Genomic DNA, 12,928 nt, shown 5'->3' with positions numbered 1-12,928 from the left:
GGAGCAGAGAAAAAGCAATGTTATTAGTGTTTTTAATTCAAATTGCTCTTTTTTACATGATTTGTAATATGAACTGTAGATTACCTGCAAAAGTAGTAAAAGCTAATTTTAAAAATTCATGAAATACAGAAAAGAATACAAACATTTCATTTCTGAAAGCTGAGTAGGCAGCAGAGCAAGCGCACATAAGGATGTGGGAAGTTTTCCTCTACATTATTCCTGTCTTACTGTGGCATATATGAATTCTGAGGCATAATCTGAGTAAAATTTATTTCCTTGAAGGTAGGAATAATCCTACTACCCAAACCTAACCACTATAACATTTTGGTTTATTTCTTTCAAGTGCATTTTTTTTCCTAGGCTTAGGTATACCTGCTTGCTTACTTGATTTTTCACTTCTTTTTGCTGTGTGCCTGGGGCGGTTGAGAGACATTATTGTGGTCATGATATGGATGTAATTTTGTATTTTTCTTATTTATACTTAACATTATAGGACTTTTCTAAATCATTCCAGTATTTTTAAGAACTAATTTATGCAACCATTAGCTGAATGCATTAATATTATCATGCACTATAGTAGCCCATCTGGAATTGTTATAAATAAACTGTATCACACATCTATATGCATAAAACTTTCTTCATAAATGAGGTTATTTCCATAGGATATTTTCCTAGCTGTAGACTTTCTGGGTCAAAGATAAGGACGTTTAAGTCTCCGGATCTATATAGACATCTCATATCTAATGCATGCTCATTTCAATTCCCTATTGTTAAACACAGTGATGGCATGTTGGGACTTGTGAATGTTTGATGAATGAAACAATTTCTTAAAAGCTGACCTCATCCCCTGTAGCCCAGGCTTTCCCAATTCCATTCTGTCCATCTGGGGCTGGATCACACATGGCTTGGGCTACTTAAGACTGTGGCAACCCTGTAGATGTCACATCTGTGCAGTCAACTAGTGAGTGTTTCGCAGCTAGAAATGTCTGCTTCCGTGGAAAGTAGTAAGAATGGTGAACTCATAAGTAGTTCTTGGTAGAAGGAGCCAGCTAAACTTGGTCCTGCAGTGACAACAGCTACTGGCTTCTCCAGCATGGGTTAGTCACTTCCTTAGAAATACTCTGCTCAGCATGATGTCATGAGCCTTCGCACCCAGGGTATGGTTTAAGTGTGACTTGTGTGTCTAGGATGCTGTGACCACATAGATGTCAGACTGCTCTGTGGGAGAAACTTTAGTCTGTAGCTCTTTCATTGTATTTTTAGCTCTAACGCTAACATCATCTCACTTCACACTGTCTAAAATGTTTCCACACAGTCAGCCCCAACAAGTGAGCAGTTCAGCCATTCTTGTATAGCCTGAATGTCCACATGAACCCCAGTACCCTGACATGTGCAACTTGTAACATGACACCATGCAACAATTTCCCCTTTGGCCACCTGCAGCCTCCAGCTCCTGAGGCTCTAGAGTTGCCTGTAAACGGACAGGACACAAGTTGGACCCCAGAAGGATGTAGGCAGCAGCGAGTGCCCAGTCCGGTCTCGGCTTTGCCCACATTCCTCTGCCTGCCCAGCACTGTTAAGGTCTCCACAGATTCCCTGGTCAACCATCCTCCAGCACAGCCCTCGCTCACCAGTCTTGTCTGTACTACAAGACTGTCAGAGAGTCTTGAACCCTTGTTCTTTCTTCCTTTTACGGTTGTGCCCCAATGTTCTGAAAGGACATCTAAACCATACCACTTAAGTCCTATGGCTTAAGATTCTGTAAGTCAAAGCAAAGAACTTCACAGGTAGCTTCAAAATGTTCTGGGCCCTTTCCCAAAGAGTTTTATCTATCCTAGCCTCTGGACCTGAAAGGCAGAGGAAGGCTAGGACCTGTTTTTAGTCTAACTCAGTTTTTAGGCCTGACTCGGTCATTAACAAGATGCAAATGCCAGGTCTGTTTGGCTCCTAGGAAGAGCCAACCAGCAGTCTCCCAAGGAACTCCACTCTCTGGGTGATGTACAGATGTCGTCTTGCTGGGAAATGTCTGTAGACCAGATTAAGTTCCCTCAAAAGAGGTGGAAAAGGGGCCAAATGTTTTAATAGCTATATTCCCTAAAAGGGGGCTAGAGACAGAATAAAACAGAAGCAGAGAGTAAGGAAAAATTCAAGGTAAAGAAGAAATGCTCAGTTTCCTTGGTTTTGGGTCCTACTTGAAGTCCTGAGCAGCGGCATCTCTGTCAGCTTCTTGGCGTTTCCACCACTCATAAGATAGAATAAATTAACTGGGCTTTTCTCAGACTCTTGACTGACACTTCATCACAGGGCAGATGGCCCACCGCCTGCTGCTTCTCTTTTGCTCCCCAGCACTCTCTCAGATTTGTGGCTGACTGTGGTGACACCCACAGCCAGTGTCCCTACCGTTATGGAATGTCACTAGCATTCCTGCTTCCCAGAGAGAGGCAAGGCATGTGGAGGAAAGACAGCTCATGGGGTATGAGTTGGGGAACAGCTAGGCAGGGGAAAGCTTTATTTCTTTCTGGATTTTTTTCTCTCTCCCCGAGCTTTTTGGGGAAAAAAATTATGTATGAAGCTTTGTATCTTGCTGGTTAGTATGTAATATTAAAAATCAAACATTTTCATGTCATTCTATTTGTATAACAGGCTGGCTAATGGTCCATCAATTGATTTACTTTATCATTCTAACATTGTAGAGTATGTAGTTTGGTGTCAATTATTTAATCACAGACAAGCTGCACCAAACCACATTATCCTTGTAATTCCCCCTATTTGTAAATTCATTTCCATAGGATAGATTCTGAATAGTTTCTGATTTAAATATGGACATTTTTAAGGCTGCTGACCCTCATCCACTTCACTGTAAGTCCATGGGGCATATCTAATAAATAGACCAATTTCTGGAAAAGCTAAGCCCTACTTTTACCATTCTCCTACTGTCAAGCTTTCTGATTCTGTTCTTTCCTGTGGGATGGTTAAGGTTGGCTTACACTGCTGAAGAGTCAATGTCATTATCACACGTGTCACAGTTACACAGTCAGAACAGCCGTGGAGGCCCATCAGAGCACTCTGTTCCATGGAAAGAGGCTGTGACCACTCACTTCAGAGAGGTATCTGTCCTGCAAGGAGGAAACAGGGAAGATCCGTGGTGAGGTCGACTCCTGGTCACCCATCTGGAGACACCTTCTCACAAGCACCCCAATCAAATTAGCAATGGAACCGTTCTTGTGTCCACCTAAACCTCTCTAGTTACCATAGGCAACCCTGGGTTGTACAACTCACATGACAACTTGATACTTGCTTAGGCCCCTCCAGTTTCTATGTTCCCATGGCCCTGGGGCTGCCTGTGCAGAAGAAGGGAGATAGCTCAGATCCCAGAAGGAGGCCAGCAGTGATGAGTTCCATCGGCGCATCTCAGATCCACCCACACCCTCTGCCTGTCCAGCATCAAGGAGGGCCTCGTGGCTACCATCTTTGTCCCCTGCACCAGGGCCCTCTGCTCCAGGCACATGGGGACTGTGTTGTCCACTTTCCTTTAACAGTTGCTCCCCACAGCCTGGCCAGAAGTCAGTCCACATCTGCCAAGTACAGAGGTCTAAGAACTCCCTTGTGAAGTTGGAGAACTGTGAATGGGGTTTCAAAACAACATGGTTATTTTCTTCAAAAGGGTTCAAAGGAGTCTATTGACCTGGGCTGCAGAATGGGGGTCAGGAGAGGTCTTGTTCTATATTTTAGACAAGTTCACTGAAGTCTAATTTATTGGGTTACTAGCACGAGGTAAAATCTAAGTCTATTTAGATCCTACTGGTGCTGGTAACTTTCAGAATCACCCAGCGGTTCCCAAGAATTATAAGAACTGTCTCTACTTTCACTCAGCTGTCATATGATTTCATGGATTAGAAAATGAATTTCCTAAAAGGGAGTTAAGAGAAGGGAGTAGACTTTCTAGATTTGGTTCCCTGTGGAGTAAGATAGAGACCAAAATGGAGAGATAAAACCAGACTAGGGAAATTAATGAGAAACAAATAAAAAGGTTACATTATTTCCAGTCTCCTTTCCCCCAAGCCTCAGCTCTGAGCTACGCTGTCCTCCCCACTTCCTCCTGACCCTCTCCCGCTCGCCTGTGCTCCTGAACAGCTCCTGTTGTTCCGGCTCCCTCCCAGATAGGGCTTAGACCCCGATCCACCCACCGCCTCTCCTATACCTCCCAGCAGATGCCCTGCAAACCTGTGGTTGCCTGTTTGAAGCCCAGCAGCCAGTGCTCCAAACATGGGGTCACGTAAGTGTCGGTATTCCTGCCCAGCCCCAGGGAGACACAGGACGTGGGAGCAGGGGAGCATCCCCAGGAGTCAGAGCAGAAAGCAGTTCACATGTGCACCAGCTGGTGGATAAGGAGCCATCCTGAGAAGGCCCAGCCCTCTGGGGTCCTTTTGTGCATACAGGACACAGAGAAAGGTCATTGGGCTGCTTCCTGACATGGGATGGGGCCTACAGGGAACCAGGGGGGACATGCCCAGAGGTAGAGTAAGAGAAGAGAGAAAGAGACATCAGAAAGGAGGTCATGAGGTTATTTCCCTAAGTCACTCAGGGAAGGACTGGGAGGCCCTGAGGTTGAGGGAATGATTCCTTCCCAAGGTGGACTAGCCCCAGGCTGCCCATAGGGATGGAGAGGAAGGGGCCACATGTGGTCAAAAGCGTCCTTTACTCGTTCTCTATATAATACTTCTGCCCTCTCCACAGCTTTCTCACCAGTAGAGGCCAGCATAGCTGTGCCAACCCCAGCAATGCCTGGGTCCAAGAACGCATCAGGGACCTGGAGGAGGAGGAGGATCCCTGAGTGGCCCCGGAGGAGCCTGTTAGAGGTGTGGGTAGGCCGGGTAGCAGGGACCTGAACCAGGAGAGAGTCCTTGCAACCCCAGAAGTTACCTTCCCCAACCCTAGCCATGTTCTGAAAACTTTCCTTAATATGTTTATGCTATTTAAGTATTATAAATTGTTTTATTATTTCATGTTTTCTCTGAGAAATCATATGACACCCTTTCACCCCAAGCCCCTTTCCAGTTAATCATACAGTGGATGACTCATATTCAGGGTGATGGTGAAACACTGTGCTCCTGTCTCTGGGTAGACATTGGACCAAATCCATCAACAGATATTTACTGTGTTTTTATGAGCCCTTTACTCTGTTAAAAAAAAAGGTCAGAATAAGGATTCTTTTTGTTTTCTTAAATAAAAATTATACTTCTAGCTATTCTTTCATTTTGCTTTGTCTTGTTTCTCTGACAAATCAGGTTCATTGGTTGGAAGGAATGACAAAGAATGATTAGGAAATTATTCTGAGTAGGAAAGGAAGAAAAGGGAAAGGAGTTGAGTGTCATTCCAGTGACACCAGTCTTTATGCCAGTGACACATTCCTTGTAGGCAAAAAAATAAGAAGCAAAGTATTTAAAACAAATGCAAATTTATATGCCCCAGGGAAACCCACCCCTTAACATCAAAACAATGTATTCATATGCACTTCATATCATGCATATTAATGCATTTTCCTTAAGTTCAGCTTTCTTAAGAATACAAAGTAACAGTTTTAAACTCACATTTTCTATGAATTACAGCCTGTACTAAGGGATTTAAGTGTATTGTCTAGTCTTCAAAATGTCACTGTATTGTATATACTCTGATTATCCCCCTTTGACATAGAAGGAAATCATTTCAGTGAGTTTAAGAAACTTGCCCAGGGTCACACAGCTAATGTTGGGGTCAAGACTGCAAACCAGAGCAGCTCCCATACTCCTAATTAGCCTCTAGGAAATAGTCTCTCAATGTGCTCCTGTTCCACTTGAAACAGGTTTACCAGAAATGCACAATTCCCTGATAAGAGGAAGCCTACTCTAGGCAAGCAAGAAGGAACTGGTTTAAGATCCCAGAGAGGACAGAAATCCACAGATAGGATCCTGTATTAGAGGCCTCTTCAAGACCCAAGAGGAGGTGGCCGAGATGAGCCGAACCTTTCACAGCCTCCACGAGCTGGAGCAAAACTGAGAGTGCAGGGCTCCCCAAATGAAGGGACCTTAGGAACCATCCCTGTTTGGGCTGATGCCTTTGTAGTAAAAGTAAGTTAGAAGTGAGCCCGCCTCTGAACAGGTAGGAGGCCAGCTCCAGACCCCTGGGTGGTCTAGAAAAACCAAGCACTGAAATTTATTTTTAACATGATCCCAAATGCTATTGTAACATATGCCTGGCAGAAGCAGCTTGAATTTGGGGACAAGGAGCTGGAAACTTTAATGAATATCATCGCAGATTTATAAAAGACACAAAGAAATTCCAGAACTGAAAAAATGCAGTAACTAAAATAAAAACACAGAGCAGATTGAACCAACTAAAGAAATGTTGGTAAAGTTAAAACATCAAAATGAAACACGGAGAAAAGGAAAAATAGAAAATACAAAGAGAAGACAAGAGAACACAGAAGGCAGAGGAGGGTATCTGTCATCTAGTTAATTAGAATCCCAAAATGAGAGGAGAGAGAATAAGCCAGCAAATGCAGCCAAAGAGATAACGGCTAAAATTTTTACAAAATTGATGAAAGATGGGATTTTGAAGGTTGAAGGAGGGAGGGTACCATCCCCATGGCTATCAATGGGCCAAGTTTCATGACAGCAGCCCCTACCATCAGCCCTCGCCTACTGAGGGAAGATGCCAATGCACATTTAGAGATGCTGGTGCCCCTCTCACGGGGGAATCCTGATGCTTTGGTGAAAAGCATGCTCTCTGGGCCATGGAACAGGGTCTGCTCTCCCCCACACGCCTACTTCCGTGAACCTTTTCATCCCTTCCTCCTCCATCTGCATGCCAATTCAGGTATTTTAACTTACTGAGCATGTGCCATTGCTCTCTCCAGGCTTCTGGAGTTTTCTTGGCTGCAATTATGCACCAACCCCTTAGAATCCTGGCCAGGAAGTTATATAGCCTGTATCCAGAAAGAGTACCCGCAGGTCAGTAAGCTCCCCCTTACCCAGTCTTGTTTAGCCTCCTTGACCAAGCACCTTCAGAGTGCAAACCCAAGCTGTTCCCCCAGATCAGGTGGGTATATGCTTGCTAAATTTTGCTTTCTTTGGTGTATAGTCTCTTTTCTCCTTTGTCAGGAATATAATTTACTGACAGAGGAAGACTACGTAACAAGATATGGAAAACATGGATTGTTCTATTTCTATTAAGGAATCAAATTAGTAATTAAAATCCTTTGCAAACAAAAAATCTTCATACTTAACTGGCTACCTAACAAGTTCTATCAAACATTTGTGGAAGAAGGATGGTCTTTTAACAAATGGTGCTTAGCAAATGACAAAGGATTTGTATTTAAGACGCATTAAGAACTATCAATATTCAACAGTAAACAGTATAATTAGAAAATGGGCAAAAGTCATACATATACATTTCAATGAAAAGGATATACAGGTGGCAAATAAGCAACGGTATAGCGATTGTGGGGTTTTTTTAATCATTATTTTTAAAGATTTAGACTGAAATAGTACAGTAGGTGAATAATGTCCCTGCCTTCTACCCCCAAAAGGATATCTACATCCTAATCCCTGGAACCTGTGAATATATTAAGTTACACAGCAAAGAGGAATCAAAATTGTTATCAACTGACTTTGAGATGGGGAGATAATCCTGGATTATTTAAGTGAGCCCAATTTAGTCATAAGGATCCTTACAAGGGTGGTATTAGTGTCAGTATCAAAGTGATGCAATGTTAAAAAGACTTGACAGCCAAGTACTGTGGGCAGCCTCTAGAAGCCAAAAAGAAGATAAGAAAATGGATTCTCCCTTAGAGCCTCCAAAAAGAAATGCAGTCTTGCGGACTCCTTGGTTTTAAGCCAGTGAGACCCATTTCAGAATTCTGACCTCCAGAACTGTAAGAGAATAATTTACATTGTTTTAAGCCACTGAGTTATAGCAGCAATAAAAAAACAAATACAAATATTTACAGGTAAAATGATAATTGCCATGGTTTTAAAACATGGCCACATTTTCTTTGATATTCGTCTCATAGAGAGATGGAGGCTTGTGACTGCTTTGACCAGTAGATTATGGTGGAAAAGATGCAGTGTGACGTCTGTGGCTAGGTCATAAAAGGCCGTGCAGCTTCCACCTTGTTCATCAGGAACGTTTGTCTTTGAGCCCTAAGACTGCCATCCTGGAATGACTACATGTAGACAGCTCCTGCTGACAGTTCCAGCTGAGCCTGTCCTTCAACCAGCCCAGCCCAAGGGCCAGATATGTGACTGAGGAAGCCATGTTCGAAGTGGATCATCCAGCCCAGAGGTAAGGGTTATATATGACTTGGACTGCTTGTGACATCATCATTTATGTCACACCTATGTGGTCAGAGCAGGTGTGAAAGAACATCAGTGTCTTCTGCTCTACAGGAAGGAAACAGGACACAGCTCATAGATGCATACGTCCTTGCAAGGAGGCCTGTGGCGATACCACCCTGGTCACCTACTAACAAGGGAAATAATTTCTTGTTTCAATGAACTAGCAAACAATTTCTTCAGAAGTGCCCCCCAACCAAAGGAGAAATTGAGCTATTCTTGCAGATACTCTGAGCCCCTGTGTTAACTAAAGTATATTGATAGCCCCTAAGTTATGCAACTCACAGCAGGACACCAACCCTCTTAAATTAAAATCTCCCCTTCCAGTCACACACTCAGTTTCCATCTTCCAATGCCATTAGGCTCTCTATAAAGAGAAGGGGTAGCAGCCTGAACCAAAGCAGGAGGTACCAGTTTCAAGTACCCAGTTGCAAGTCTTGTCTTAGCTGGGCTGATGCTTGATCTCAGAATCCCCTGCCTGCCCAGCATCACAGAGGCATTTGAGACCCACCACGGCCCTCTGCTCCCAAACCTCCTCAATATCGCGTGAGTCTGTCATCCGTTCTGCCTTTTTCAAAGACGTCACCCTCTATGGTCCTGGGCGAGACTACATCAAACGTGCCGTGACGACTAAGATCACCTAAGGGAAAAGAGAGCCCTGGACATGGGGGTTTGAATCATCCCGGTTTCCCTTTCAAAAGGGTCCAGGCCATCACATTCTATCAAATGGTTCAGAGAGAGTAGAGGAAGTTATAATTCCACTATATAGATAAAATAATTGAGGCCAAATTCACTGAATAACTGGCAAGAATAATCCAGGTCTATTTATTTCCCATTAGTGCAGTTAAGTTTAGATTTATGTCAGTTATTCCCAAAAGCCCTTTTATTTTTGGTGATATAAGAGATATCCCGGCTTGATTGCTATTGTGTGTGACATCACTGGCTAGATGAATTCCCCTCTGCAAAAATGTAGGACAGATTAGACATTTTTAGTAAGCTAAGTCCCTTATGGAATAAGAATAAAAACCAGATGGAGAGATAGAGAAATGGGGGAATTTCTAGGAAAAAACCACATACCCCACACTTCATTTGAGTTCCCCAACTTTAAGAAATGTTCTTTCTAGTTCCTTCTGACTTTCTGTGGGTGAGGGCAGGAAGAAGATGATCTCCTTGGGCTTTTGAATGACTCGTTCTCTTGCCATGCCCTCTCCTACAGATGGTATTCAACTCCCACCCTCCTGCTTCTCTTACGTCCCCTGGAATGGAACTCAGCCCACAAGGCAAAGATAGATGGGTGGGACCATCCTGGGATCCCACCCCCTGGGGCTCCACCAGGTATGCAGGACATAGGAAGGGGTGCCTGGGGTGTTCTGCATAGGCCCAGGGCCCACAGGGAGTCAAGGAAGAGCTTACTCCATGCAGAGGAGAGAGACAAGAGGAAGGGATAGAGGAGGAAGTCAGCCCCCATGAGCAATGAGAAAAGGTCTAGGGACTTTGGGGTTTGGGTGAACATTACTAGCTCTGAAATCCCCAGAACAGAGAAAGACATGGAGAGAGAAAGAATCCCACAGGCATTCTGCGGCTGAATTTTTCCCTGTTCATATACTTCTCCCTATATATATGCTTCCTGCATATGAAAGACTGGAAAGTCTGTGCTACCCCCAGCAAGGTGTGGGTCCAGGAATACATCAGCAACTGAAGTAGATCCCCGAGAAGTCCAGAACAGGAAGGAAATCGCTGGAGATGTGAACAGATTGGGCACGGAAACCTGAGACAGGCGAGGTCCCTGGGGCATCAGAAACTGCTTCCAGACATACTCTATGGCTTGGGTTCACGGATTTCAAATTTATATATACTATGTTATGGTCATAATTCTTTCCAATTTCAAACTGGGTTTATTTTACAAGATGTTCTGAGAGAGCACGTGGCCCTCTCTTCCGCCCCCTCACCTTTTTCCCTTCGGTCACACAGGGATTTCAGTGGCTGCAATGAGCTGGGTCTGGACAGACACTGTAAGAAATTCACCAGACCAGCAATAGTTACTGACTATGTGTATCCAGTCTGGACTCTGGGTTTGGGAAGAATAGTTTTCCTTCCATCCTCCTGTGTCCTTCTCTGCAAATTTAATAAAATATTAAACTCGAGAAGTATTTATATCAGAGAGGATATGGAACAACTAATTTGCACACACTACTACTGGGAGTGTGAACTGGTCCTTTCGCTTTGAAAAAGATCATCATCCTCGTGTACCATAAAGGTGTGCATAGCCCAAGACCTAGCACTCCCACTACTAGACACATCCCACAAATGCCACTGCACGCAGACCCCAGGAAACATGCACAAGAATACTCATAGCAGCCCTGTTGCCACTGGCAAAAATAAAAGGAGGCAAATGGATAATACATTGCAGTATAGACATACACTGAAATATGAGCAGGACTGAAAGCAAATGTATTACAGCTACACATAGTAAAAGGGTGACTCTCAGAAGCATACTGCTGAGAGAGAAAAAAATGAAAAAAATGTTGAGAATACATATAATGATTCTGTTGATATAAAGTTCAAAAACAAACAGAACTAGAAATCCATTGCTTAAGATTCAAATATACATGGTGACACTACAAGAAAAGCCAAACTATTGTATAAACTATGTTTGGGGGTGAGATTGCTCAGAGGGGGAAGCAAAAGGGACAGAATCGCAGAGGGACGCCCAGGTGGTAGGGGCAGGGATGTCGCTGTGTTGTTTCTATTCTCAATTCATATGTTATGTCTACTCAACATTAAATAAAAATAATGATAAGATTAAAAGTCTGGTTATAGAAAACAACATTTAGTATGACCCCATTTTTTAACTACATAGGTATACAATACATATAATAATTATATATACAAGAATTCCTGGAAAATGACACGTCAAAATATTTTTAGTGGCAAACATTGAGTTTTTCCCCCTTCTTTGATTCTCCTTAAAATTCTTTAAAAAGCATGCACCGTTTTTGCTAAAAATTATTTTAAACTACATATAGAATTTTATAATGAAGTTAGATTGTTCACAGTATGTCAAAGCATGGGCTCTGAACTTGGTTTTTTGATAGATCCCAGCTAGGGAGAACATGAGCAGAAGAGAAAGACAAAGATACATCTAAAAATGACACTGTGGGATCATAGGCGATTTCTGCTTATTTCTTCTTAAGTATTTTCTATATTTCCCCGTAGTCTTGATTTTTTAATAGTGAATCATGATGAAAAAACTTTTGTTTTGTGTTGTGTTGTTTTAAGAAGAAAGCCTTTGCTTGCTTAAATTCTCAGAAGACCCTAGCATCTTGTTTATGGCTAAATCTCCTTTGCCTGGACAGTATTCATCTCAGAGTATGCATTCAAAAATTATGTATAGAATAAATGACTGTTTGTTCATTGATTCACCCATTACTCAAAGTATGTTAGCTTAACAGGAAGAAGAGAGAAAGCAGAACACTTGGTCTCCAGTTTTTATTTGCCCCTTCTCTGTTATAGTCTACAAAGGGCATAATTCCCATAGGTGAGAAGAAATCGAAGTTCAAGATGGGAAGTTAGATTGTATGACATTTTGATCATTGGATGGGCTGAAGTCCTTTCTAGTAGCTGAGACAACATACAGTAGAGGCTGATACTCTTTGTGGATTCTTGGGGGGCAGAGAGGTCATAGAATTTTGAAGACAAGCACACAGCAACCAGCTTTCCAAAAAAGGAGAGGGAAATTTTGAAGATGGATTCCATGAACTTGAGAGTGGTCAGTCATGATCTCATGATCAAGATTCTATGCCAATGTAATTCTTGGTAAGAAACCCTTCCTTGGTGCTTTAAAAAGGAAGTGGTCACTGAAAGTCAGCCTGGGTGCAGCTGGGACAAGTCAGACTGGACGGATCCTACTTCCTTCTCTGGCAGCAATGGACATCTGAGGAAGGGTGGGCTGAAAAGAGCTATAGACAATGGCTCTGATCTTTAGCATTTGGTAAAAGAACCCTAGGGTCAGCTGAGAAAACAGTAGAATTCAGGAAAGTAATGTACAATCTATAACGGGCCAGCACCATTGTTGTATGTGCCAGTGTGCAAAAGGAAAAACAACTTTAACCTTGGAGTCTAACCCTCCCCAAGTCTCCCTCCCTAGCTTCAGCCCTTCGCCTTTGAATAGGGGAAGCAGGGTCAAGCAAGCAAGACTGAAGCTCGGGGACAAGAGTGCATGGTGTTTACCAAAGCATGGAGGCAGATGACAGGTGTCACAGCAACTTAAATTCGGGAGCTCAGGAGTGGCATAGCAATGAGGAAATCAGCTTCTTCTATTCTCCTGCCCATGTATGTGTCCCCCACACTCCCTGCATCTGATGTTCTGCTAATGAAGGGGCAGATACCACTGCCTGCCCCCTCCGCCATCCCCTCCTGTGCACACACAGTAACTCACAGTTGGCGGGGAGGAGAGACAGCCATTGGAGGCATCCATCCCGATGCCTCTCTCTCTGTCCAATCATACAACGAATGGGAAGACACTGCTCCCCACTTATACTCTTGCTTTGTTGGGA

This window comes from Manis pentadactyla, chromosome 4 (assembly GCF_030020395.1).
Source record: "Manis pentadactyla isolate mManPen7 chromosome 4, mManPen7.hap1, whole genome shotgun sequence".
Taxonomy (NCBI): Eukaryota; Metazoa; Chordata; class Mammalia; order Pholidota; family Manidae; genus Manis; species Manis pentadactyla.
The sequence above is the reverse complement of the archived record's forward strand: the minus strand, read 5'-3'. Positions refer to the sequence as shown.